Genomic DNA, 25685 nt, shown 5'->3' on the forward strand with positions numbered 1-25685 from the left:
TTCAGATGTTCAAGCTCTTGTTCCTACTCTGTAACTTCAATAAGTCCATTGTGGTGCCCTGTTACAGTAGCTGACTCATCAGAAATGATGAAAAGTCTTACTCTAGTCTCCTCCGACTAGAAGACAGAAATCCTGCTCCTCATTTCTAGAATGAAGAGACTATAAGAAAGAAATAATGCTGAGACTGTAAACTCAGCCCTAATGTGGGCAGGAGGTCGCCCCTAGAGCATCTGTCTTGCTCCAGGCTTGATGACGGACACGAGGGGAAAGGATTGGGGTGGAAGGAAGACGGCTTGGTTTGTTGTTTCTGTGGAAAAGGACCTGCTGCATCCCAGGCCCAGGGGACCAGGCTCTTACATGCTTGTAGCTGGACTGAGTGTGCCCCAGGCCCTGTGGGCCGTCACCTTCACAGTCTACAAACTGTCTGTCATTTTAGGATCATATACCTCCTGCAAAGCAGCATGCACACCTACACAAGAAACCGTATCCCTAGACCCTGTCTATGGTGACAAGCAGGCACATCTAAAGTACAAGTTATTTCCTTTTAAAGACATTTCAACTTAAGGAAGATGATTTCTACCTCTCACTCAAGAGACACAGTATAGGGGAACTGGGCAGGTCAGATGTTTAGCAGGTTTAGAAAAGCTAACCTTGTACATCAGGGCACTAGGGACCTGTTACTCTGTGAAGATGTCCATAACACCCTTGGGCTGCTCCAGTCCCTTTCCCCTGCTGGTCTGTGGCTGGAGTCAAAAGTGAGTGCTGCAGCTCTGTGATTAATTCTCATCTTCCCCATGACTGAGGAAGGAACTTGGGGTCCCCAGGGGCAGTGGTTGTTTACTGCAGGACACAGCCCCGGAGGACTGGAGCCTGGTGAATGTCTGCAGTGCTGTCTGAAACTCAGGGGTGAAACCGTGCTTGGTGGGAAAGAGCAGCAGCTCTGCGGGAGAGAAATGCTCGAGGGAGAGGGTGTACCCAGGGAACAGCAGAGGAAGCATGTGTGAGGCAGCAGCTGCAGAAACAGGCAGCAGGGAGGTGGTAAGTGCTTGGGAACGAACACTGGAAACGAGAAAAGGCAAAACACGGTGATGGAAGGAGGGGTGAAATGAGGGCTGTCAGTGGAAACGGCCAGGGGACAGTCACTCCTGCATGGGGACAGGGGCACTCTGGTTAGCACTGTCAGGGTGCTTCAGCCACCACAGCCGCTGCAGGCTGGGAAAGCCTGAGTGCAGCCACTGGGGCTTGATGGGGCACGTCTCCAACTCAGAGTGGGACTGCCATCTCAGCCACTGTGGGCTTGTCTGTGTAAATGTAGTTATTTAATTGAATTACCTAAGCCAGGAGCTGAGTCACCCCAGAGGAGCATCGGTAAGCTTTTTACACCTTGCAAGGTCTCCTCTCAGGCCACCAGCAGTGGCAGGGCAGGCTGGTTGGGACACTGCACTGTAGGCTTGCCAGCCCTGCCTGAGGCTCCTTCCCCCAGTCAATGGAGCAGCCAGGGGAGCAGCCTACCTACAATGACGCAGCGCATAGAAGAGAAGAGCCACCTTCCCAAGGTGCATGTTCCCCTCCTCAGACTGTAGGAAGAGCCTGAAGCAAAGACAGCCTTTTGTTTAGGGATCTCAGCCAAAAAGGTCAAAGTCTGAGACAATGAATCTGGATATCCATGTAGATACATGGTACATACAGCAAAGTTAGCATTGTGTAGCAGAGTGAGAGTAGGCGAGTCATCTTGGAGATCACCAGAGCTGACTCTATGGTTTTCTGCACAATAAGCACCACTTCTTGCGTAATTTGAAATGCATATGACGTGGGAGCTGGTGTGTTGGCTCCGTATATTGCACATTTCAGTTGTCTGGAACAACTAGCTCTCAGTATTAGTTTTAAGATAAAGCTGGTGTGAGGTAGTGAATGACAAAATATTGCTGGAAAACGATCAAGCACTGAGAAGCACATGTTAAAAAATTCCTTCAGTGTATTGATTGTACATTACAGTTTAGAGATAAGCAGATTTTCCAGGAACCCAAATAAACCAGCATCCAGGGCCTTACTCATAAGGTGTATCTGAAAGTCAACAATACTGAATGTTTGTATGCTATTCACCAACTTCTTAGTTGGTGAAAAGCTTGGTAATTTCTGTTTCCAGGACTAGACATACTATTTTGGCACATTCTGTCGAGTTCTTCTGACAAATCGAACACAGGTATACTCTAGCCATTTTGGACTGCAAAAACATTTCTGAAGGCAGCCGCAAGGCTGCCTAATACCAAGTCAAAATGAGACTTCAAGGCAAGATTTTTTGTCCTCTCCTCTCCTTGCAGCTGACAATGCCAGTAAACAGCACATTCCCAGTATACTGGTGTCTTTGTGGTCTGTCCCCTGTGTTTCCTCACACAGATGAGTTCCCAAGGCAGAAGGGCAAAGCCTGCATCATGCAGCAGCCAAGGAACCTGTGTCTTTCCCAGCCAAAGCCCCACAACAGCCCTCTGTGCCCATGAACAGGCACCTCTGTCCCACTAAGTGACCCATGAAGGGTCTTTCAGACCCAATAACTGATGCAGACGGATGTGCATGGCCCAAAAATATGCTGCCTCCTGCCACATGACCTAATACAGTGGTGGATACCTCTGCTGCATTCCAGAAGCTAGCAGTGCAGGGGGATTAGAAGTACTTAAACCTACATGTGTGATCAATGACTTGTGTGACAGTAGGTGGGTGAGAAGAACATAATGAAGTAAGCAGCAAGCCTGGAAATACCATGGAAAAAATATGGGGATTGGAGTGTGGTAGAGGATTTCAGTTTGCCATGTTTCACCTGTGTATCACATTCTCTTCAATCCTTTCCTTCACTTATTAATTGCTGGGATAATGCAAGTGAGAAAGCATCCAGACCCATCCAGTCTGTTTTGCAGGACACATAGGCTCTGTGTTTTTTAAATGAAACCACTGTAGCAGTTTTAATGCAGAGAGCATCACAGGAAAATGTTTTATGTTGTGGATTCACTTTCCTATTGGGACCTGTATTAATAATACCTATGTCCAGTTGTTAATAATACCTATGTCCAATGAATGCTTTGTTTAAATCTATATTGAAAACTTGTTTTTACAATGGCATTCTTCTGTTTAATAGGATTTGACACGTTGGCTCTGGTGTAGCAGGCAAGTTGTTTATATAAAGCCTTGAAATGCATTTCTGAATGGTGCTATTTAAATACTGCATGCACAGAATTTTACTATTTTATTGTGCAACTATAGAAGGCTTCCTGTTCTATACCATAATACAACTTGTTATTTTTCCAGCACACACATTATACTGCATTCAACTTCTGCACAAGGTAGAAGAACTCAAATTAAATTTACAAGCACACCTGAGCAAAGCTAGTTGTGCTTGATCCGGCTCTGGCCGGATCATGTTTCCATGATTAAATAATGATGGCTATTATAACACATTGCAAGAAAATGCAGCTATAAATCCCTCTCAGTTTATTTCCAATGCTTCGTTGTACCATAGAAACTCTGCTGTGCTTTCTAGTAAGCAATAGGCTAGACATGGGACTGGGTCACCCTGAGCAGATGTGTTAGATACTAACTCTGAGAAGATAAGAGTAACAATGCTGCTCTCCCATGAGTTTCCCCCTGAAGGACCTTCCCATGCTACACAAACATTAATAAATCGATCTTCACTGAATCCCACAGCAGTTTATTAACTGAGGAAATTGGTTCGCAGAAAGATTTAGCAGTTTGCTCAAGGCCAGCAAGTAGATCCACAGCAAGGAGAAAGAGCTGGGGGATTGTGTTGGAGACCATCTTTTATTGCTGTTTAATGTTTAACCTTGACATTTAACGTGGTGTGCTGAAGGCGCGACAACGCTAGGTGTTCACATCGTCAGAAGTGAATGGACACTGGTTTTGGAGACTAAAAGACAGCATGCCTCCAGTGAAGCAAGTCCTTGCTGAGCATGTCGGTCACCTTGGGGACTCACTGGGGTAGTAGCTCCCGTGGGGGTGAGGGACCATCTCCTGCCTGCTTGTGGGGCTGCTTTGGGATGGGGATGAGAGGTTTGTGGCTCCACTGCTATCCTGACTGGAACCCGTCGCTGGGTCTCTCAGGGGTCTAGGCGGAGCTCTTGGGGTCTATGTGTACCCAACTTAAAGAGCAGAGTCATCTGCTCTCTTAGGTGCTTTTCCCACAGTCATCCAGGTCACACTGCAGCTTGCAGATAGCTTTCCTTTTGGTGAAAACAAGGGTGACAGGGCTATAGCGGTTGCTGCTACATACCCAGCCCTGAGCTGTCTACAAGACATGGCCAGGGCATATGTCTGGGGACACCAGAGCAGCTCAACCCTCTCTCAAGTTCAAGGTTTTTACAGGTAGCTCTGACAGTTTAGCATTTTAGTAAGATTTCTTATTTTCCAGTCATTTACAGTTTTGCCAGGATTTGACCATTGGAGTAAATTTTTCCAATCCAGGTGTTTGCCTCAGGCTGAATTAGCTCAGATGGGGGTTGGCGGGGAGAATTTCATTTAGAGCTGTTTCTCATGACCAGGACTCAGGCTGAGGGAAAAGGCTATCTAAAAAAATGTTGTGACTTACCCTTTGAAACTCTCCAGTGCTATGTGGATGAAAAGATAGTTGTGTAAGGGAAAGGAAAACAGAGCAGACAAGGAATTGGGGTCTATGGGGACAATTCAGGTTGATATCTATTGTGGGGAGAGAGGTGGAGGACCTGGATGTGGTGAACCAGCACAGGCAGTCTACCATGACTAAAACTGGGAGGATGAGTTCAAAATCCACAGGTTTTATGGAATGGGATGGAATTGCTGAGATTGGCAGAAGTTTACAGTGGGGGAAGTCCTAAGGGGTGAGGCAGAAGTGGGTTAGGACAAGGGTGACCATTTAAAGTTCTGCACGGAGGAGAAGACACTAGTCCACAGCCTGGACTGAGTCTGTTCCTACATTTCCCAGTCCATTGCTGTCAGTGTTGTTGTATGAAATCGCTGCTGACAGCATGTTTCCTCTCTCATGTACTGTTAGAGCAGGCTCTCACTCTACAGGTGTGGTCCTTTAGCTGCCTCGGCAAATCTTAACACCGTGATGTTTACCTTACTGATAAGTCATGTGGATGTCATGCAACCTTACTTAACTCCCTTTAATTTTGTTTTTAATTGCACTTGGGGTTTCTTCATGTATCCAAAATCCTTTAGTCTCATGCTGTGCACTAAAAGGACATGTCTCAGCTGGCAAGCACCTATTCAATACATTATTTTCCAGTATATTCCTGATTTATACTATGCTCTTTGAATCCTGGAATACATTTTCCTTATGGGACTTTCTGTGGTGCTCACATCTGTAGTACAAGAGTTCCCCAACTATTAGTAGCTTCATTTTAGCAAAACTTCTTTGTGATGAGATATCAAGGTATTGTCATTTGGCAAATGGGCAGCTAAGTCAGCACTGCAGCTGCCCAGTTTAAATCCACTGGGACTTGATTTTTCAGAGCTCTTACTATAGGATATGATGCTGTGAATTACCTAAGCATTGCTCTCCCTGTCTCAGCTGAGTCTGAGAGCTCAGCACTTCTGCAAACTAAACCACTGGGCTTGGAATTCAGGCACCTAGAAAGTAAAAAAGACACAACTAGAGCCCGTCTATGAAAAGCTCAGCTGAACAGTGTTTCCAAGCCCTCTGGAACAAAGGAGGGGATAGGATCCAAGGATGTAATTTTGTACTTTCTCTTCCCTGCAGTCCCATTCCTCATTTACTTCTAGCTTTTGTAATAACATGAAGTAGAGATGCTGCCATAGCCACAGAGGAGGTCTAATTTGCGTACTGAAGGAAGGAGCCGTGTGGAAAAACAGTGTCTGAGCAGATAGTACAAACCATGTATGTATAATGCATGTAGGCATGGGAGATGAATTAACGTAGCAAAAGTAATTTCAGATTAACATTTTCTAACATTAGTGTGCTTGTTCTGCCAAGATTATTCATTTTCCGTCAAAGCGGGTCTCTGATTTGTTTTGGAATAAAGTGTAGTTATTCTAATTCTGTGTAGGAGATAGCCAGTTTTATCTTTCTTACAGAGTATTTTTTCAAGTGGTAGGGTGCCCTTCTCTTGACATTCCTCATCAAGTTGTGTTCAGTGTTTGAAGATGATAAATGTGCATCAAGCTCAGCATTTCTACCACCACCTACCTGCTTTGGCTCTTGTTTCATTAAAATTTCAGCAATGTGCTGGTTCATGGCAGATAACCTCCTCTCCCTCTCCGGAGAGCCTGTGAGTGTGTGTGTAGGGGGTGAGTGAACGGGTGCATTTCTCATCTCTCCGGCACTTATTACATTCCTCTTTCTCTACCTCCTCTGCAGCAATAAATCAATGCTACTTGTTATTGTCTACTCCTTGGGCAGCGTTTCAGGGGCAGAAGCAGGCTTTTCTGGCTATAATATTGTAGGTTTTATCAAAAGCTAAAACAGAAGTAAAAAGCTAAAGTAAATCAAAGACTTATTCTTGCAGATTCTGAGAGGAAGGACTCTACTGTGGTCATAATAACTACATCATCCGTCAAGACAGGCATGCTTTGCCCATGCAGGCTTCAGTTACCAGTCCCAGCCCTATGCTGCCTGCACAGGCAGGAATGGGGAGTGTGTCAGTGGGGTGGTGTTTCTGCTTCCATTATGGGAAGGACAATTTAGGGTTTCTGGTGCTCCTGGCTTTCCTGCCTGGAGGCATCCTCAGGGCTGGGATGCTGGATGCGCCTTTCCTGTGCATGTGCTGAAATGAGTGTGCACTCTTTGCCCTTCTTCAGAGAGTTAATAGCAAATGAAGCCCTAAAGATATGTTGTGGAAGGAGTAAAATACAGCCTGATTATTGTTTACTCTGACAAGAGCAGAGAAACATACAGTGGTGCCTGTGGAGAAACTGTAGATGTGGTGCTTAGGAGCATGGCTTAGTGGTGGATTTGGCAGTGCTAAGTTAACAGTTGGACTTGATGATCTTAAAGGTCCTTTCCAACATAAATGATTCAGTGATTCTATGATTCTAAATAAAGAGGAACATCACAGCGGGTCTGTGGCTTGTAGCAACTCCCTGGAGTAACTGCCCAGAAGGCCTCTGCCTTCTTGTTTGTTGCCTGCTTTCTAATCACAACAGACTGTTTTCGTCCACACAGGCTTCCTGATTTTCTACAGGAAAAAAAGGCCTTCCCACATACCTGGCCCAACAAGAAGGGATTAGATGTTCTTGCTCTCCACTAAGGACACCTTAAAGAGATGGGGTGGAGAAATAGTGAGAGAACAAAGTGGTGCGGTGGAGGAGAGGGTGAGAATGCAAACAAGAGCCTTCTGGAATAGAGGTGTTTTGCTGATCCAAGCCCAGAAGCACAAAAAAAAAGTATAAATACCTGGCACATATGCTTAGGCATCCAGGACCAAATTAAACAGGCAGGTTTAAAGCTGGGGTTGCATCTGGGTTTTCTTCATCCTTAACTCCTTCCAGTGTTATCTAGGGTAGCTCATCTGGCAACCCTCATGCTGAAGTTACTGAAGGATGTTTGCAGGCAGGTTCTCAGAGTCTGAAGTGCAATAAAAGGCCCCCTGACATATTAGCATGTTTTTCTTGTGGCTTTGTAGACACATCTTATGTTTTCATTTTTCTGCAGTGGCAAAAGGGGGAGAGTTGAGGGGTCCCCCCAAGCAAGAAATGTACTTATCCACTCAGTTTGTCAGCAACAGCACTGCTAAAAGCATGCACACACATGCACCTCTTTCTCTATGTCTTCCCTAAACTTTGCCTAGTTTTTTTTTATTAAAATGGCTGCCTCGAGCTACTGATGAACATGAGCCTGTAACATGAGATGTGCAGTGTATAAAAAAACCCACTAACTTTTATACAAGCTCAGATTCCTTCTCCTGCTCTGATTTTCACTGTTTGTTATTGGAAGGCTTCCCCAGCTCCCTACCCTTGTTTTCAAGGGGACATACACAGGTCACACTGCATTTTTCTGGCCCTGCAGGGAAGATGATGCGCTTGCATCAGGCTGCATTTGGGTATAGCCCTCTCTGCCATGTTGCTGACTGTGAGGACAAGCACACAGCTCATGCAGTGGAGGCAAGCCTGACATGCAGAGACGATCCATCTCTTTGATGAGGCTTTTTGAGGCTCCAAAATATGTGTGATGGCAAGCAGATAAAAAAGTATTACATGCATAAAGGGGAAGGGATTTTTATCTGTTTGCTCGTTTGCTCTCCTTTCCTAAAAGTAGGAAAGCTTTTTAGGAAAGTTGACTTGTGTGCGTGGACTTGTGTTGTGATAAACATCAGATGGGTTTACATATACAGCACAGCCTTTGAGGGACAGGTCTGGTTCAAGAGCTCTCCTTGCTCCATGGCATGGTGGAGGGGGACAACCTGGTACAGAAATGGGGGGAGAGTAGCTTGGGAACAACTGGCATTAGCTTTGGGTTTTGAGGAAGCTGTGGCCACCGCTGAGAAGGTGAGGTCTTGTAGTGCAGCTCTGACCTCCTCTGGCTGCTGCATCTGGGGGTTTCCAGGTGTCCACATCCCCGAAACTCACCTGATTTGGGGAGCTGGTGGTTTCTCTTCCCCCCAGGCACTGCACTGTAACTCAGAACCACTGAGACAAGTGACTGTTTAAGACAAAGTGAATTGTCCATAGCCTTGCTGTCTTTCTGCATCTCATTTTTCCACAACTCTCTCACTTGCTGATTATAATTGCCCTTTAATTGCTTGTACAATTTCAATTACATAACAAGTAAGCTATACAGTAGCTGCCAAAAGTATCTGTTAAGTTCTCCTTTTTTTTCTTTATTATTTATAATTGAGTTTAAATATTTTCACAACTGTGATTGCCATAGTCCTGACAGAGAGGTGAGGTCAGTCAACAAATGAACTTACTCTGCATTCTGTCTGCTTACTCGGGGCACAAGTTCACCAGTTTGCTCTGTAGAGATTGTTATTTAGATCTGGTAATGCTGACCAAACATCCTTAATGTGGACAAAAGGATTTCATGGTTTATGCAGTCAAATGCTGTAGGGATATCCAGCAGTGTGAAAGCAGGCAACAGCCAAGAGCAAATCCATCACTGTCACTAGTGCTGTTTCCATTTTACATGCCAGCTAGATGTCGAACTGGAAGAAGTCCAGGATCTTTGCAGGGTTCAGAGGGAGATAGGACCAGCCCTTCTCAAGCGCTTTTATCATGTTCAAGGAGGGTGAGATCAGATAATGGGTTACAGTGAGAGAATTTGCTTGCATAAAGCAACAATATAGTCCTAATAATAAGCTTTAGGTGGAGTTTAAATGTCTCTTCTGGAAGAAAGCATGAGTGATCTCATGTGGGGTTGCTTTGATTTCTTTTTTTCTTCCTGGACAGAATAGAAAGGGGCAACTGAAATGGAGAGTCTCATCGGAGGCTCTCCCATACTCCTGTTGTGTAGAATAGTTGAACTGTGAGGCAGAGAGTATTGACTTATTGGTCAATGAGGAGCCTGTATGGAGCCTTCTTTCTTGAAATGGGATTGCATTGTGCAGGGCCCCTACATATGGTTCAAATTCGGTACTTCCTCTGTATCTGACAGAGTTCTTCCAGCAAGAATACATCTGAGGAACCGCTACTGCACCTACCATGAAAGCATGGAGAAGAAAACCTCACCCTGTGGGGTCTGTTCACCATTCTTTCTCCCATGGTGACTCTTTGTGCTTTTATTTGTGCTTTCAACACAGGTCTGAGTTTGCTCTCATAAGCAGACTTGTCTATCACTCATGGTATGAGCCTCAAGGCCAGCTCTGGCAGGTCACCTTGTTTGGATACTTGTTGAATTTATATACTCCATGAGGTCAGTTAAGTTGCTCACACATAGATACCAAGAGCCATCTGAGATGCCATGAGATAGCTGAGGTACCCATGCTGGCCTGAGAGATATGGCAGAACACCTATAGGAGGCACATGTCCACCTGAAGAGGCAACTGGAGGCCAACCATACTATTGCAGGATAACTCCAATCAATGTCCAGTGAGTTGGAAACAGTAGCATACACTTGGTGTCTGCAGGTTAGCCTGGTGTGTAAGCGTCCAACGTAGTCAACTGAAATCTCAGTCAGTGCAGTCAGCAGTGACTGAAGAGCTATTCTGGGAACCAAATGCTGAGGTACAACTCAGTTGCTTAAATATAGGTATCAATTTTCTTTTGAGATATCCTCTTATGTTTGAAGTATTCACACAGGACTGGCAGATATGATTTGACCTAATAGGAGATTAATAGTCTCCAGAAGGAACAGCTAGGCATCACGTAGGTTAAAAAGCCAACCAGCACCTATGTTTTGCAAACAAATCTAAAGACGAGCACATGCTCTGTGGACTGAACAACAGCTGATTCAGGTTTAAAACCAGCCCAACTGCAAACACCTCAAACTTGGCTCTTCCTGTGTTAGCTATGATGAGGTTTCAGCACATGGCATGAATGAAAAGCATGTGAGTCTTAATGCTTGTGAGTTAACGTGTTGCCAAGTTCATTCTTCACTGTGTAGACATACAATTCCCAATTAGCCTATGCCAACCATTGACCAATAGGCTGGCCTTGCAAGAGCTCTGAGTAAGCAGTGTGTATCATGTGAACACAAACATGGCAGGAAGTGGGCCAGATACAAACCTCACTGGAATGGTGAATTGTGTCTAGGCATTAATCTGTCTTTAAATTCAGTATTTCTATTGGACATAATTATTACCATTGGCATAAACAGTGAGCTATCCCCCTTGCTCAAGCCTGCTGTAAGTCTGACTTTTTCATGTCTGCTCTTAATTGTTGCCAGGGTTCCCTGTAGTAGCATAAGCCTGTTTAATATTACATGGTATGAGAAAATTAAATGATCAATATCAGGTTAAGAGCACTTAGTTGTTCTTTCTTTGCATTTGTAATTGTTGGCGTGACAAGGAAATAATTACTGTGCTGAGTTTATTGTCCTCTATTGGTGATTTTGTTCCGGTATGGACATGTCTGATTTAAATTGTCTATAATATTGTTGTCTTGGAAGGAAATAGAAAGGAAAGGGGAAGGGAAAGGAAGTAGGAGAAATTAAAGGCTGATCTAAGATTAACATAATGTTTACTCTGGCTCTTGGCAAGGTCTTTTTGTAAAAGGAGACTCCCAAAGCAAAAATCATCTAAAGTGGATTTGTTTAAAGTGACATTGTCAACTTAAATGTCACACTTCGGGATTTTTTTTTTTACTCCATGTTGTTATAAGTAACGCCTAAACCAATTATACCCCGCTAATGTGATTGGAACACCTCAGATTATTACAGCTGACAGACTAGAGGAAAAGTACTTCTCTGTATTTTTGGCTTGTTTTTATTGCAGTTGGTAGCACTCTGTCCATGATCACCAACTCATATGGAAAGCTTACACACAAAAAGAGCCGTGTAAATTTGGGCCATGCCCAAATCTTCTGTAGTTTCTTATTGACATGAAAGAATCAACAGCTGATTTTTTTATTTTTTCAATTTCACCACTTCCCTATCTGTGCATTAGGGCTCTTTCCCGCTGTTTATATAGCTTTTTGATAGAGTAACAGGAGAGAAAAAGAACACCATCAATGGGTTTAGAAAAAAGATTTTTAAAACTAGCAGGGGAAGTAGAAAAACAGAAATCCCCATCAGTCCTCTTCAGGGAGCAGGTACCCTCAGGGTCCTTGCTTTCTGCCACACAGAGACAAGCCAGTCCCTAATGAAAAGATGCCAGCTCCATCCAGAAGCCGGTGGGAGTGGGCTGAAAAAGAGATCCCTCTAACTGAGATACTTACAAGTCACCGGTGTCAGCATTAAGACATCCTGAGAGGGGAGAATCGTAACTGGTTACTCACTGCCTTTGTTTAGCTGCCTTTGGAGGTTTCAAGGGACCTGAAGAAAAAGACACTGTGGCACGTGCCAACTGTTGACTCTATCAAATAATAAAGCAATCCCAGTGGGTATTAAGAAGCTTGGAATCATCCTAATGAGTCTGGCAAAATCTCATTAGGATGAACAGCAGGTGATGACAAAATATTTGCTCTGTATGCAAATGAGTTGTTTCTTTCTCCATCTACACATGGTTGCATGAGTGCTCATTTTGAGCACTCAGGAGCTGTCAGATAATTACTTGCTGGAGTAAAGCACTGCATCAGGTAGTTGTATTTCAAATGCATCAGTGTCAAAAATGGGAAAAATGCTGGAAAAGAGCTTTGCTTTTAAGGTGAGAGCCCTCTTCTATCACCAAACTCTCAGCCTCCTTTCTGCGCAACAGTTTTTCTGGGCATCCAGGCAATCCAGCTGTCTTTCTCTTCTAAGCAAGGGAATATGGGCTGCAGGTTGTCAAAACTTCTTCAAGAGCTGTGAGCATAGAAAGCATGGTGGAAAGTGGAGGGGGGTGGGAGGTGTGCTGTATAATGAAAACAAGAGAAAACATGGCAGTTCCTGTTGTCAGAGGCAGGTTACCTGCACAGACCTGCACCTGATCTATCCTTCTAGTTCAAAACAACTCTACTAATCAAACAGGAAATATCCAGCTGCGGGCTCAGATACTGCTGTTTGTATAGTAAATCACTGCTTTGCCCCCTTCTGCTGCTTGAACATCAGGCTGTGTAGGCCCTGATATTGTTCAGATCCTGAAGGTGTTTCTGGCATAGCATGCTTCTGTTCTCTCCAGCATACCATTAATAATACTCCATACTTTTGTTTTTAATCATGTTGGTATTTATTTGTTGCTGCAGTCCTTTTCCTACTCCTCATACATGTCAGAGGCAAAATTCTTGCATGGAAGAGATTAAAGTCCCCAAGAGCCGCATTCTTCTGTGTGTGCTGGGGGAGAGGAGGGCAGGGGAGTCAAGTCAAAGGACATTCCAGATTAAATAACCCACACCAGGCAAACACAAGTGTTCCTGCAGATCTCTTCAGTGCCTGGCAGTCAAATACCTCCGCTATACTTTCCCCATGTAATTATGGTCTGCTCTCAAAAAAGGAGTCGGGAATGCATTTGAAGCCTCCCTTCTAAAAACACCCATAGGATCCCCAGGGCCATGCAAAACTGCCAACTCTGAAAGGCAAAGGACTATGTGTATGAGGACCCTGTGCTCCCACCATATTCATTGTCTTTTATCTGGAGACGGTTTGCTACAGGCTCTCCATCAGAGGGTGAGTTTAGTAAGCTGATTATGGGAGAGAGCTGTTTGCTTTCTTGCTAATGTCCAGCACAGATGGGCTGAAACAATACTACAGAGCACGAATTTCCTCCCTCACCATCCAGCAACCTGCAGCCCAAATAAAGGGACAAAAAATAATAGCATTAGATGCAGCTTTGTTTTCCAAGCATGTTAAAGTGAGTTATTATCTGATTTTCATAATAGTGATTATTTTAAATTATTGATAATGCTATTAAAAGCTAATAATATTAGGGGCTTTTTAGTCTGTAGATCTTTATCAGAAGTGCTTTTCAACCAAGCACTTTGCCAGGTAATGTCAATATCATAATTTCTTTCTTTGTAAGTCTGGGAAGTCTTGAAAGGTCACCAAATAGGTCAGCAAGACAACTGAGAAGCCATGCCTAGTCCTCCTGATTCCCAGATCAACACCTTCTGAGTACAGGGGTGCTGTGGCTCACTTCATTGTTGCTGTGGACTGGGACATGCAGAGCTGTGAAAGCTCCTTCTGTGGCTGGAGGTTTTTAAGAATAAGCTGGACAAATATCACCTGGGGTAGCATGGAGTGTATTTGACTCTCTGATCACGAGGTCTAGCAGCATAACCTCTTGATATCCAGACCTCTAGCCTAGGACTTGATGACTGATGTATCCTACATGGTATGTATCTTAAATTTAATAACTGTGTTAAATTGACGTCTGTAGTCCAAGTGCTGCCAAAATGACAGTGGGCCAAGAATTACAGTAAGTGTTAAAATGCAGGCTCGGCAGGGTTTGTGGGGCAGCGAGGCTTGTTCTCATGGGTGGGTTATGCATGCCAAGGTAGCATGTTCCAACTCAAACCAACGGCATCACACAGGGCCTGCAGCCTTCTGGTTCTGCTTAGCAGGTCTTGTTGACCACCAAAAAGTGATGGAAATCCCAAGCTCTCAAAAAAAAGCAGCAGCTCTTAAGCAACTTAATTTTAGGTGTTTTTCCCTGGTTTGTTTTTTTGCTTTTTTGCTACTCAATTAACCAAGCTACCTGAGTGCTTGTTTAGTGAGACTGATTACAATAAGAAGACTGTGGACAGCAATGGCAGTGACTCATCTGAAGCTAGAAATGTCGTCTGATCTTAGGGGTGGCCAGTATCGGCTGACCCATGGTCATGTACATGGTGATCACAGATACATGATGCACTGAAAAAAACCCTGTGGACCTCTTCCAACTGCAGTATGGATAAGAATGCACCAGGCTTGGTTCCCTCTACCCAAAACAGCCCTCCACCACTCCCAACAGCCTTTGTGTCTTCACACTCATGCTCTAACAGCAAACATCCAGGCATGTAGTGTATGTTTGTAGGCATTCTGTAAAGATATTACTTAGGTGAACTGAGGGACAGCTATCAGGGTATCATCTCACAGACTTCCTACTGAAAAAGACAACAAGCACAAACAGGCGTTTCTCTCAGGATCACAGGAAGGCCACATGGGCTTCAGAGTTGATACAAAACCAAGCAGTACAGACAGGAGAGCCCAAGCCCTAAGCACTATAGGCAGGAGCTAGTATATGCTGCTTGGCCTTGGTAGCAGTCCTTGCGTTCTCTTTTTTAGGAGTAGAACTGTAGTCTGATGGAGACTATGAGGACATCTTACTCATGCAGAGGCATCTAGTGCTATCTAAGATACCAAAACATAACCTGTATGGCTTTCATTTGTTCCTTCCAAAGGGAAAAGTTTCATGTAAGACCTCTAGTATCTGGGAGGCTGCACAGATTTCTTGGATACCTTAGAGATATGGAATGGCACTAGAAATCTCTGTTTAAAGAACAAGACCCCCTGAAAGTCCGTGCTGGAAGGTGGTCCAGTTGCTCAAGCTCTCATTTGAGTTTTTGCAGCCTGAACTGAGCTCTATGCTTTTGTTGCTGAGTGAGTTTGCAGTTAACAATAACGAGCACATAACTGCTGCAGTCTCAGAGGTGTCTGTCTACAGGTGTCAGGCATACCCTGAACAAGTGATAAATACCTCTGGCTAGTCTTGTTGCTCCTCTAGGCCAATAGTAGTACTGCTCACTTGTGAATTACTTTGAGACTTAAAGTATTGTTAACACACTGGTCAAATTAAAAAGAGACTGTAGGTGGGCATCCCTCTGTCCTGAGTTTGGACAGAATAGAGAGGTCCTATGCATTTACGTCTTTCTGCTCACAAAAGGTATTCTTGTTAAAGCTGGGAGAGGAAAAAACTACACTTTATTTTCCTTATCCTCTCACCTCTGAGACCCTAGAGCACTTCACTTTTCTGTTCCTTTTCCTCCAGTCCCAGCCACAGCCTGCAACTTCTTGACCTACTGTTCTCATCCCCATCTGCCCTTTCCAGTATGTTTTCAGCTCATGTCTCAGAGTTTGTTAAATTCTACTTTTGCTGTTACACTCCCTCCCAAAACTCTGTAACTTTATTCTTCCATTCAATTCCTACTATTTCTGTCTACCCCCTCCAACTGTGCCTGTCCCAGACCCTCAAAGTTAGACTCTTCATATGTTTTGCAGCCCCCTGACATCCATCCCTCTATCTCCACATTGTACCTATCCTTGAAAGACTCCATTGTTTCTCTCTCCCCTTGGCCAAAGTAGGCAAGTGTCACTTTTCCCCTTTACCTGGTTTTCCTGGGGATAGAAGTCTACCTGGCCAGGTCTACTGCAAAAGAGAACATGTCTGGGTAAAAAGGGGTGACCTTAATCTGGGATTGAGGATCATGGAATCACAGAATAGTTTGGGATGGTAGGGACCTTAAAGATCACCTAATTCCAATCCACTTGCCACAGGAAGCGACACCTTCCACTAGACCAGGTTGCTCCAAGCCCCATCCAACCTGGCTTGCACACTGCCAGGGGTGGGGCAGCCACAGCTTCTCTGGGCAACTTGTGCCAGTGCCTCACCACCCTCATAAGGAAAAATATTTTTCCTAATACCTAATCTAAAACTACCCTCTTGCAGCTTAAAGCCAGTTAGTGCTGTATCAAGATTTAGTTTTCATTGTGTGTTTAGATAAGCTCTAGGATATCTGGACTGTGCTGGAGCATCTCCACAGTTGCCTTTCTGTGGACAAATTGCACTGTTGTCAACCACCTGGTGTCTTTTGGTAGCAAACTGTAGGTCACCAGTCACTCCAGAGTAGGCAAGAAAAAGATCTTTAGAAGAGAACAGCAGCTGAAGGGATGAACACAAGAACTGGGTTTTTTTAACCTTTTTTTTCTGTCAGCTCTCAGCGTTATGCCAAGTTTGGTCTTGAAATGCCTGACTGGCAAATGTCCTTTCACTTTTACTTTAAGTAGCTCAGAAGGCAGATCATTCTTCTTTCCTGTTTTTCTCCTTTCTCTTCCTCTTTGCATAATAAATCAAAGTGGTAACCACTGGCTTGCATAAGTATTTTTGTGGACTCTGGAACCAAGATTCATCCTGTCTTTCAGCCTGTGCTGAGGCACTTCTTAAGTCAGTAGTCTGATTGCCTTTAGATGCCCCCACTAATCATTGGAAGAGGACGAGTACTTTTGGGAGCTCTGGGAGCACTTCACCTTGGGCTGAAACACCCTTTAGATGTGTTGATATCACTCTTCTCCCAGACCCAAATCTACCGGAGGCCAAACACACAAGATGCATTTTACTGCATGATGCTTCCCCCCTACCCAAGATCTTTCTCCTCAGCAGGTCCAGAACTCTCAGTGAGGCTGGACTTCATGTGCCTTCACACCCTATAAACGTCAGTACTTTCTGGGACGTCCACTTTGCAGGTGCTTGGGATTTTTGGAGGCAGCTGTATATTTGTTACCAAGGACAAACAAAGAGGAATTCAGGGACCTGGAGGCAGTGCTATCCCTGTGAAGGTGGTCAAGTGCACAAGTTTTTTGCCTCAAGATGTGCATGTCCACTTCTCCCTTAGGACAAACTTTGCTCAGCAGCCATTGGACACTGTTTACTTCTTCCTGGACAATAAAGCATCAGAGATGCCTTTGAAGCCATTGACTTCAATATAACTTAATGAAAGTTTGAGCCTCCACCTTGATGTGGAGTTAAAACGCTCCTGCTTGAGCTGAGGGAATATTTAAGAGTTATTTTTACCCACAAATTTCCACTGTTTCCAGAGAAGTCATAAAATTAGTTTGCTGTATACTTGGTAAGCTTACACAATCGCACAATTCTTAGCAAAATTAGGAACAATAACTACTTACCAGGTTGTGCCCTGTAAGGGAACAGTATAACACCAGATCTTGTATAGTTTAAACTTATGCGAACTTCAGCAAGATTTTTCTTCCATTAATTATAGAAGAACAAAGCATCTACTCTTTCATATTAAAAAAATCACCTCTTCCTGGAATCTCAGTTCTAAGGTGTTTTTTTACTGTGAAAAAAAAGCTTCATGGTAATGATAGCAGAATATCAGATTACTGACTCTGTGTAACAGTGCTCTGTTTGGCTTCTGTCTACTTAACAACATTTAGTGAAAAACTGAATGCCTTCCAGAGACACCTTTAATTCACAAGTTGAGAATGTTTATGCCTCTCAAGTGGTCAAATTAAATTGTATCGAATGAACGGTATGGGCTTGATCTAGGTTCTAAGGCCCCGCTTAAATTGTTATGTGTTCATGAAGCAATTAAAGCTGAATAAACATTGCCAAAAGAATTTCAGAGAGGATCAGTTCAAATGTTTAACGAAACTAATTTCTGCCAAGGTTGGTTTCTGTGGGCATTTGTTTGATCTGGCAGAAATGCTTAAGCATTTAACCAAAGTCTGATTGCAAGTCGTATTTTGTTCTGTCAGGAAGAGTAAACGATGATTTTGTCTCCCATGATCACTTAGAACTGAACAGTTCCTTATCACATCTCTTGGCTAGAAGGTGCCCAGAGCCAAGCTAGGAACGACACACTGATTAGGACATGGTGGTTAGCATGTAGGTACTCAAGAAGGCATTGAGTTAGTTATGGTACGTTATTTGGCTGGGTCTTAAATATATTAATTTTGTATGCATCAACTGTTTTTATAGACCACAATAGCCTAGGCTCAAACACCTCAACTTTAGGCTTCACAAACTGGGCATGACTGGGGTCATGGCATTTCTAGGTGAACCCTTTGGCATTATACCTGGTTTTGAGGTCAACAAGGATAAGGCAGTCTTCCGAGCTGGTCTGATGAACTGATTCATCTCTCTACACAAACCCCATCTTCACTCCACTCTCCAAAGTTTTCAGGAAAGCCTTGAGGATATGAGGTAAGAGTATGGGAGAATTTAAATGGAAAAATGGAAAGGACTGGCTGTGGTGAGGTTATCCAATCCCTTCAGAGTAAATAGCCTTCAGCCTATACTCACTGAAAGTATAAACCTGAGATACAATATTAAAGTATATCAAGCTTAGAGTATTTTGTTTAATCCTTCTTCAAATATGAATACTTTTTCCTAAGGTATGCTGTGAGATACTATCAATGAATGCAGCTAGTAATCAGTATCTCAAGCTGCCTAGAGAGGTGCTCTGTCAGAGATTTGGCTATGATCACCTGAGGAATTCAGCTGGAAACACTTCTTTCATTACCTGGCATCAAAGCTGCTCATACAGAAGGTTTCCAATTCTGGCATTTGCTCATCACTTTTGCCTATAAGATCTTAGGAGCCTAAACCAAGTGGCCTTCCAATGGTGGACATGAGCTCTAGGTAAAGCCCAATAATTTATTAACATTTGATCCTTTCAGCCATGGAACAGAACAGATCTTTTCTTCATGCTTTTGATCAGGAATAGCTTAAGGTTGGCTAGGTCAAACTACATGGCCTCTACTTGGACTGCTGTGGTCATGGGATAATGCTGTAACTTCTGTGGGACTACTTGGGGATGTTATTATCTTCGTCTATTTAATAGTGTCTGTATTTTAACAGATACTGCCTGTATATGTCTGGAGGGACACCTGCTAAGCATAAACAATAAATATTGATCCTCCTGTCTCTTCCCTGAGCACACCTGCCAATCCATCACTAATCGTCAGCTGTGAGATCTGATACTCTTCTTTGGCATCAAACTTAACTATCACAGAAGGAAACTACTCCAACTGGTGATCTTTGCACTGTACTTAACAACATTGGGAAGTAATCATGGCTAATTGTTATGGCTGTAATTTCAAACCTGACGGCTGGCAGAGACTCAGAGGTCTCAGTCACATTTGCTGAATGTCTCCCTAATACGTTCCACCAGACAGTTTATGGCAGCACCCTCCAAAACCTTGCCCTTTGACTCCTTGCATTTCTCCAATACTCATGTAGTTGCTGCCAAAGCTGTTCTCCTCTACAGTAGTTATTTTCACAGTGTAATATCTTGGAGGCCCAGCTGGCAAATGTTGCCTTCACGCAGGCTGGATTAGATCTATGTAGAGAAGGGTTGACAGTGTAAAGATTTTAGGAGCATCTAGAGTCAGTGAATAAACACCAGCTATAAAAAAAAGAACAGGTGCCATCTGCTCCCACTCAAATAACTCCTGTTGACTTCAATGGGAGTGTGATGATTTTCACAGCCAGTATATTTGGTTTGGAAATACTTTCTTTAGTATTAACAATAACACAAAATGACGACCCCCAGAAGTCTAAGGGGGTTAAGAGAACTAAGCACTGATGATGGATCATGGATACATTCCCATGAAAGTCAGCAGAGTAGATCAGTTGGCATTTAAGAACTGTTTGTATATCCCAGCAGTAGGTGCCTGAGCTAAGATGAGGGAGGTAGCATTTTCTAAATGGCTTTGGTGCTATGGAATCAGTTGTTCTCATCACAGAATCCAGTGTGGAGAAAGTGCTACTAAGGCAATTGCTTCTAACAGAAACCCATGTGCCAGGGGTGTGTGTAAACAGTTGTGCCTCTCCTTTCCAAAGGTGTCGCCCTTGGGAAATGCAGCACTCCAAGAAAGACTGCTTTTTCTTCCTGGGTTGCCATCTTCCCTGGAAATAAGCAGGTAACCTCATCCTGTAAGGCTCTCCCTCCAGCAGGAGCACATAGCCAACTTCAGAAAGCCCTGTACCACCTCTGAAAAGGACAAACACTGAAGCAAGGAAAACAATTCTGATTGGGCAGTGCATGTCAGAAGATCTGCCTTCTATGACACCAAAGTCAGAAAAGAGCAAAATGCTTGACCAGGCTTCTAATGTCTGGGTAGATGAAGGACAACACCATGAAATAAAACCACTGGAAGCTCCAGGACAGTGGATAAAATCTGACCAAAGGGGACCATGAAGGAGTGCTAGTTTGTTTTGCAAGGACTGATGCAGTTAACATTGGCACTTGAACTGGAATTGCCCTGGAAGATGTGAAATTGCTGCTCATTTTGTTAGCAAAGCTATGGAACCATGTAGTCACTGCCATATATCATATCCTATTCTTTTCTGATTTAGCACATTTTATGATTCAACAGGGCTGTGACCTTGAGTGTAGAAGCCAAGCTGAGAACCAGGTGCAGCTAAGGGTTCAACATACCACTGAAGAATTTCACACAGAGACTATAGCCATGATAGCTCTTCCAGCTTCTTTGGTCTGTGCACTACATGAGCTCAGGTTGCCTCTACACTTGCCCAACTGCATTCAGGGCACAGGCACCTGATCAGGTTATGGTGCCTGAATCATCACTTCACAGCTCCCTGGTCCCAGGGAAGCTGCTGTAGCTGTGTCTGCACTCTCAGTGCCTGAGGCATGAGTGAGGTAATTCAACAGCAGAAGAGGCTGAAGATAAGGCTTAGGCACTTCATCATGTGTCTGAACCTTTTACACTAAAACCTGCATAACGGCAGGTAACATATACCTCCCTTCAGGCAGTCTTGTTGATGCCGATACTCTAAAGTCAATGGATTGTACGTGAGGGCAGAAGAGGTTAAACTGGTGTAACTAACCCAGCACAATAAGAGCACTCACAGGAGAATTCAGAAAGGTGCATTTTCCTTTAGTTAAGGTGTCATCTAGGCGATCAGACTAACTGATCTAATGACCTTTTCTTACAGTCCATGGCTATTACATGAATATCCATCTCTAATTCTGCCTTTTATCTCTCCAGCCTGCAAAACACACTTTGCCTGCTCACTGGGCTGGTGTAAGCAAACCTGATGGCCTCTACTGACTGTGGCTGAACTGTAGTCAACCCCCAGAGTTGCCTAAAACTCCTGAGTTAAAGCTTAAAAGCTACCTCTTATAGAGGTAGCAAAGCTCTTTTCTCTGGCTTATTTCATTGCCTTATACCTCTACTGCCATTCCTTCCTTCCAGACTCAGTCCCAGGCATCACTATTAAAGGATGCTTAAAGTAAGAGGGTTTGTATTTCAGAATGACACAACATACAGGACTGGGGCAGTCTGAATTTGTGATTGTTTTCACAGGCTTAGGAGCATCTGTAATGAACAAGATGCTGAAAGGAAAACACATCAACAATAAGCGCTTGAGATTTATGTTTTGTTTTTTTTTTACGGGAGAAAATGAGGAAGAAAGGAAAAACTCTGGATATTTACATCTCACCTGGCTTTATTCAGCATCTTTGCATGGCTGTAAAGAGCAAAGCACAGTTCACTCCCATGTTGGACCAACTAGGCTGGGCTTTGCCAGTGAAATTGAAAAAGACCAGAAGACTTCAAGATAAATAAGACAGCAGGAAAAAGTAATGAAGGAATTAAACCGACCTTCTATAGAAATGGGTGAGACAGGGTAAACAGGGAGAGATCTTGTTTTCCTTTCATCCTGGAAAGAATAACATTTCTTCCTTTCTAGTTCAGCACAGTTGACTGATTTGGAAACAAATCTGTTTTCTCTGGAAAGATTTATTTGCCCAACAGACTTTTTTTTTTTTACTTCTTTTTTTGGCAAAAAGCAATAGGTTGAAAGAACAAGGCTTGTCTTGTTAGCAGGTTTAAAGGGCTCCGTAATTAACTGGTACATTTGGAGGCATAGCATGCAGGATACTTGCTGCAACCTACTTTATTGCAGTGTCACAAGGAAGTGCTGTGAAATGGGCAAGAGTTTTAAAGAACGCTGTTTATTTCTCAGGCAGTATCAGATAGCAGGATTATTCAGTTATGAGGTTAAGCCAGAGCATTTGCTGAGGTAAGGACACTCTGGTGTGACCTATGAGAATGCACTTTCATCTGTGACATGCTTTCTCTCTCCCTCCCTTCCTTTCCCTCTTTCTGTCTTTTTTAAGCTGAAAACAAAGCATCGCTTATTTAGTCTGGGGACAGCATGCAGTTTTTCACATCAGTCCTTTGCAATACATAGTAGGTGCCTTCAAAACACAGACTGACATCCTGTGACTTGGGGAAGTCAGTTGCAAGGGTCATTTATCCCTGAAGTCATCTCCTTTTGGTGCATGATCTATAATAATGTTATTCTCAGCCAAACCTCTCTTACTTCCTTACCCTTTTTCCTCCTTTTTTGTTTTGTTTTTAATTTGGTGTGATACTGTAGGCAATTGCTGGCTTGGAGCAAAACTTTAAAATGTTGGTGACTCAAAATAGGACTGTAATTCCACACTGCAGTGATTTAAGTCCTGGTGACTTGACCTTGTGAAGTCCTAAAGATCTGCAGCTTACAGTAACTGTAAATAATGTGCAGAATTGCTCAGCGCTCCTGGAATACAGCTACTGTTAGCCCGTTCCTTGAATGTGGAAGCCAAAATAGAGGCATCCCTATTTGGAAATGCAAAGCTAGCAAGGCTCTTCAAGTGCCAAACAGACCCCTGTGTGAGGGAGGACAGTCTCTTCAAACATGTTTCTGGAGATGCAGAAGATAAACATTTATCTTTCAAAATGATGCCTCTCATGTCTCAAGGGCAACCTAAACACTGAAATCTCTTCTGACTCCTACATAAGGCCAGATTTGCCACTGCTAACAATACTGAGAAGTATTCGCCAATTTGGCAATTAACTTCTCCATTCTTGGGTGCACTGAACATTATATCCAACTTTGGATACATAAAACATTTCCTAACTTTGTACAGAACCCTTCAAATTGAGGGCAAGACTTGGCCCTAAATAACAGTGTATATTTATTGCTATATTCCTTTTGTTTCTTCCCCACCAAATACTATCTACCTTTAGACTCTGACCTGCTTTTGTCAAGTATTAACAAGCATCTTTGTGTAGGGAAACATCACAAGCATCTGGGTGTATGGGTGTATATGGCACCAGGATTGCACAGTACTTGGATCTGAATGAGATCTGTAAGAAAATTTGATTCTCCTTCTCATTTAAATGCCAGGCCATCAATTTTTAGTTTAATCCAGAGCCCAAGGGAACAACCTGGGAGGAAAATTGTGACTTGCTGAATCACTGCCTCTTCCTGACCTCCCTGCTGCCTTGGAGAAGCACAGAGGTATCTGCAGCAGTTCAGTTTCTCTAACAGCATCTTTTTGTGGTTGCATCAGTGCTAACACTTTAAGACCACAGTGTTGTCTTTTCCCCAGCTCCTCATGTGAGACCAGTGTCAGAAATGCCCTGTCTGCTGCCACTGGCACAGGAGACCCAGGCATGCAACTCAGTGAGCAAGGGAGGAAGAGAAGGCTGCAAACCAGTATGATTTACATTCACAGTCTCTTCCTTATGAAGAAGAGAAGTGCAGAGGGAAAGGATTATATTGAAAAGATCAAAGTGGATAGAGAGGAATGGGTTAACAGGCATGCCTTTCAAAAGAAATAATTCTCCTGACATCTCAAGGGATGGGTGAAGGGCATATTGCCTTGTCAGTTAAATGCAGCCATTAGTTTCAAGCCCATACTAATTAGCCAGCTTACAAAAACATGCTGCTCAGCATTTCTAAATGCAGACTACAGCCTCTGCCACTCCTCAGCATGGATATATTTGTCCACATCCTCTCAATGTGACACGCTGGTACAGAGGTGGTTTGGTTAGTAGTTAAAAGAGAACCTAGGATTAAATGAGGCCTCATGCAGTATTTTTCTCACTTGCTACATCCAGGTCAGCCCAGGACAAGCCACTGACTGAATAAGGAGTGGGAAGCCTGCTGTGTATTGGGATCCCACTTGCACACAGAGGAAACTGCAGCAGTGCCAAGACCCAAGTCACTTCCTGGTGACTGCACTGGCTCACACCTGCCTAAGCAAAAGTCATGGTCCCTCATCTCCACACAACTTGACTGCAGCAGAGTGGAGGAGGGCAAAGCTTGCTTTTGCCCTGTACTGAAAAAAACATGTGTGGTATTGCCCCAAGGACCTGGGAAAATAACCCACAGTGCAAAACGGATGAGAGAAGGAGCCTACTTAGCTCCAGATGGCTTTTGAAAGTGTTCATTTGCCCTCCTGGTCCTTCACTTCCCACATTGTAATTCAGGGCTGCTAAACGATCACTAAATTGAAGGTGGCCTGGAAGTCTTGAGTCACTTGTATTGCTTGGGTACAGCAGTGATATGTGACTGGGGGTGTTTATACATGTATAGTTTCAGCTTGATAGCAGTATCTCAATTAAAGTGTTTAGCTACACCCATTTCTTCCCCAGTAAGCAGATAGTAAAACTGCCTGTACAGAAATGCATAAAGATGTGACTCCAGAGTCATTATCTGCTGCAGAGGAGTTCAGAGGCCAGATATTGCTTCAGCCATGGAGTTTTTCCATGGAGAGAGTGGGGGCTATAGCTGTGGACTACTGCTAGGAGAGCAGCAGGGCTCTCTTCTACCCTGACTACACCACATCCTTTGGCTGAGTGGGCACACCTGGCCTTCATCCAGCAAAGAGTCCAACCCTCGCTCTGCCATGTGCCTTTGGCACACAAGTTTTTTAGGACAGAGAATATGTCTTATTGCCTGCTCAGGTGTTTTGTTAGTTTTTGGTTTTGCTTTTTTTACCACCCCAAACACAGGTATTGGGTGGTTTGAGCTCAGAAATCTCCCACAAATATACATGGAGCCCCATGGCAGGGGATGGGATTTGCTGCTACTGCATGCAAATGGAAGTCATATTAGGGAAAGGAGCAGGAGATATTTGCAATGCACTTCTCTTGGTCCATCCCTATGCTTGGGGCTTTTCCAGTATCCCCTGGTCAATCTGTTGTTTGCTTAATTTTTAATAGCAGGGTTGTCTGCGCATTGATTTTACATGTTGACACAAAGGGCCCCCCTCTGTCAGAAAAAAACCTAGTAGTTGCTGGTGTAGTGTCAGTACCTTTGTGTTGGAGCAGGAGGTTGGAGACAGGTTCCTCACTGGTTTGGGGCACTCTCTGAGTGACAAGGCTTCCTGGGGCCATGTCCTACTGCTAACAGACTGCAGCAAATGGGATGAGATCAAACTTTATATCCTGAAGGTTATCCATCTTCTGCCTGAAAACCTTCACCATGCCTGGGGCAAGGGTGCATCTGCTCTGCCAGGCCATTCCCCAGTTCAGAGCTGCTGACCTTCCACGTGTCTAGCGCGCACGCACATACCAGAGTGCCATCTGCAGCCCCAGGCTCAGTTAGTGTAGGCTTTCTCTTGATCCTGATCTTTATTCTGGGATATAGAATTGGCTA

At 43.8% G+C, this 25685-nt stretch overlaps 1 protein-coding gene and 1 long non-coding RNA gene across 3 annotated transcripts in view; one reads left to right on the plus strand and one right to left on the minus strand.

Annotated features, from left to right (window-relative positions):
* LOC134157922 (uncharacterized) lies at positions 1-24915 on the plus strand. The gene is made up of 3 exons (XR_009962527.1): positions 1-1038; positions 9596-9703; positions 24143-24915. It is a non-coding gene; the product is annotated as an uncharacterized LOC134157922 (long non-coding RNA).
* The window catches only part of LACC1 (laccase domain containing 1), a 259421-nt gene that overhangs the window by 113286 nt on the left and 120450 nt on the right, over positions 1-25685 (minus strand). The window lies entirely within an intron of this gene.

This window comes from Pezoporus occidentalis, unplaced genomic scaffold, assembly GCF_034315485.1.
Source record: "Pezoporus occidentalis ecotype Australia unplaced genomic scaffold, CSIRO_AGI_Poc_V1 ctg122, whole genome shotgun sequence".
In the NCBI taxonomy this organism is placed as follows: domain Eukaryota; kingdom Metazoa; phylum Chordata; class Aves; order Psittaciformes; family Psittacidae; genus Pezoporus; species Pezoporus occidentalis.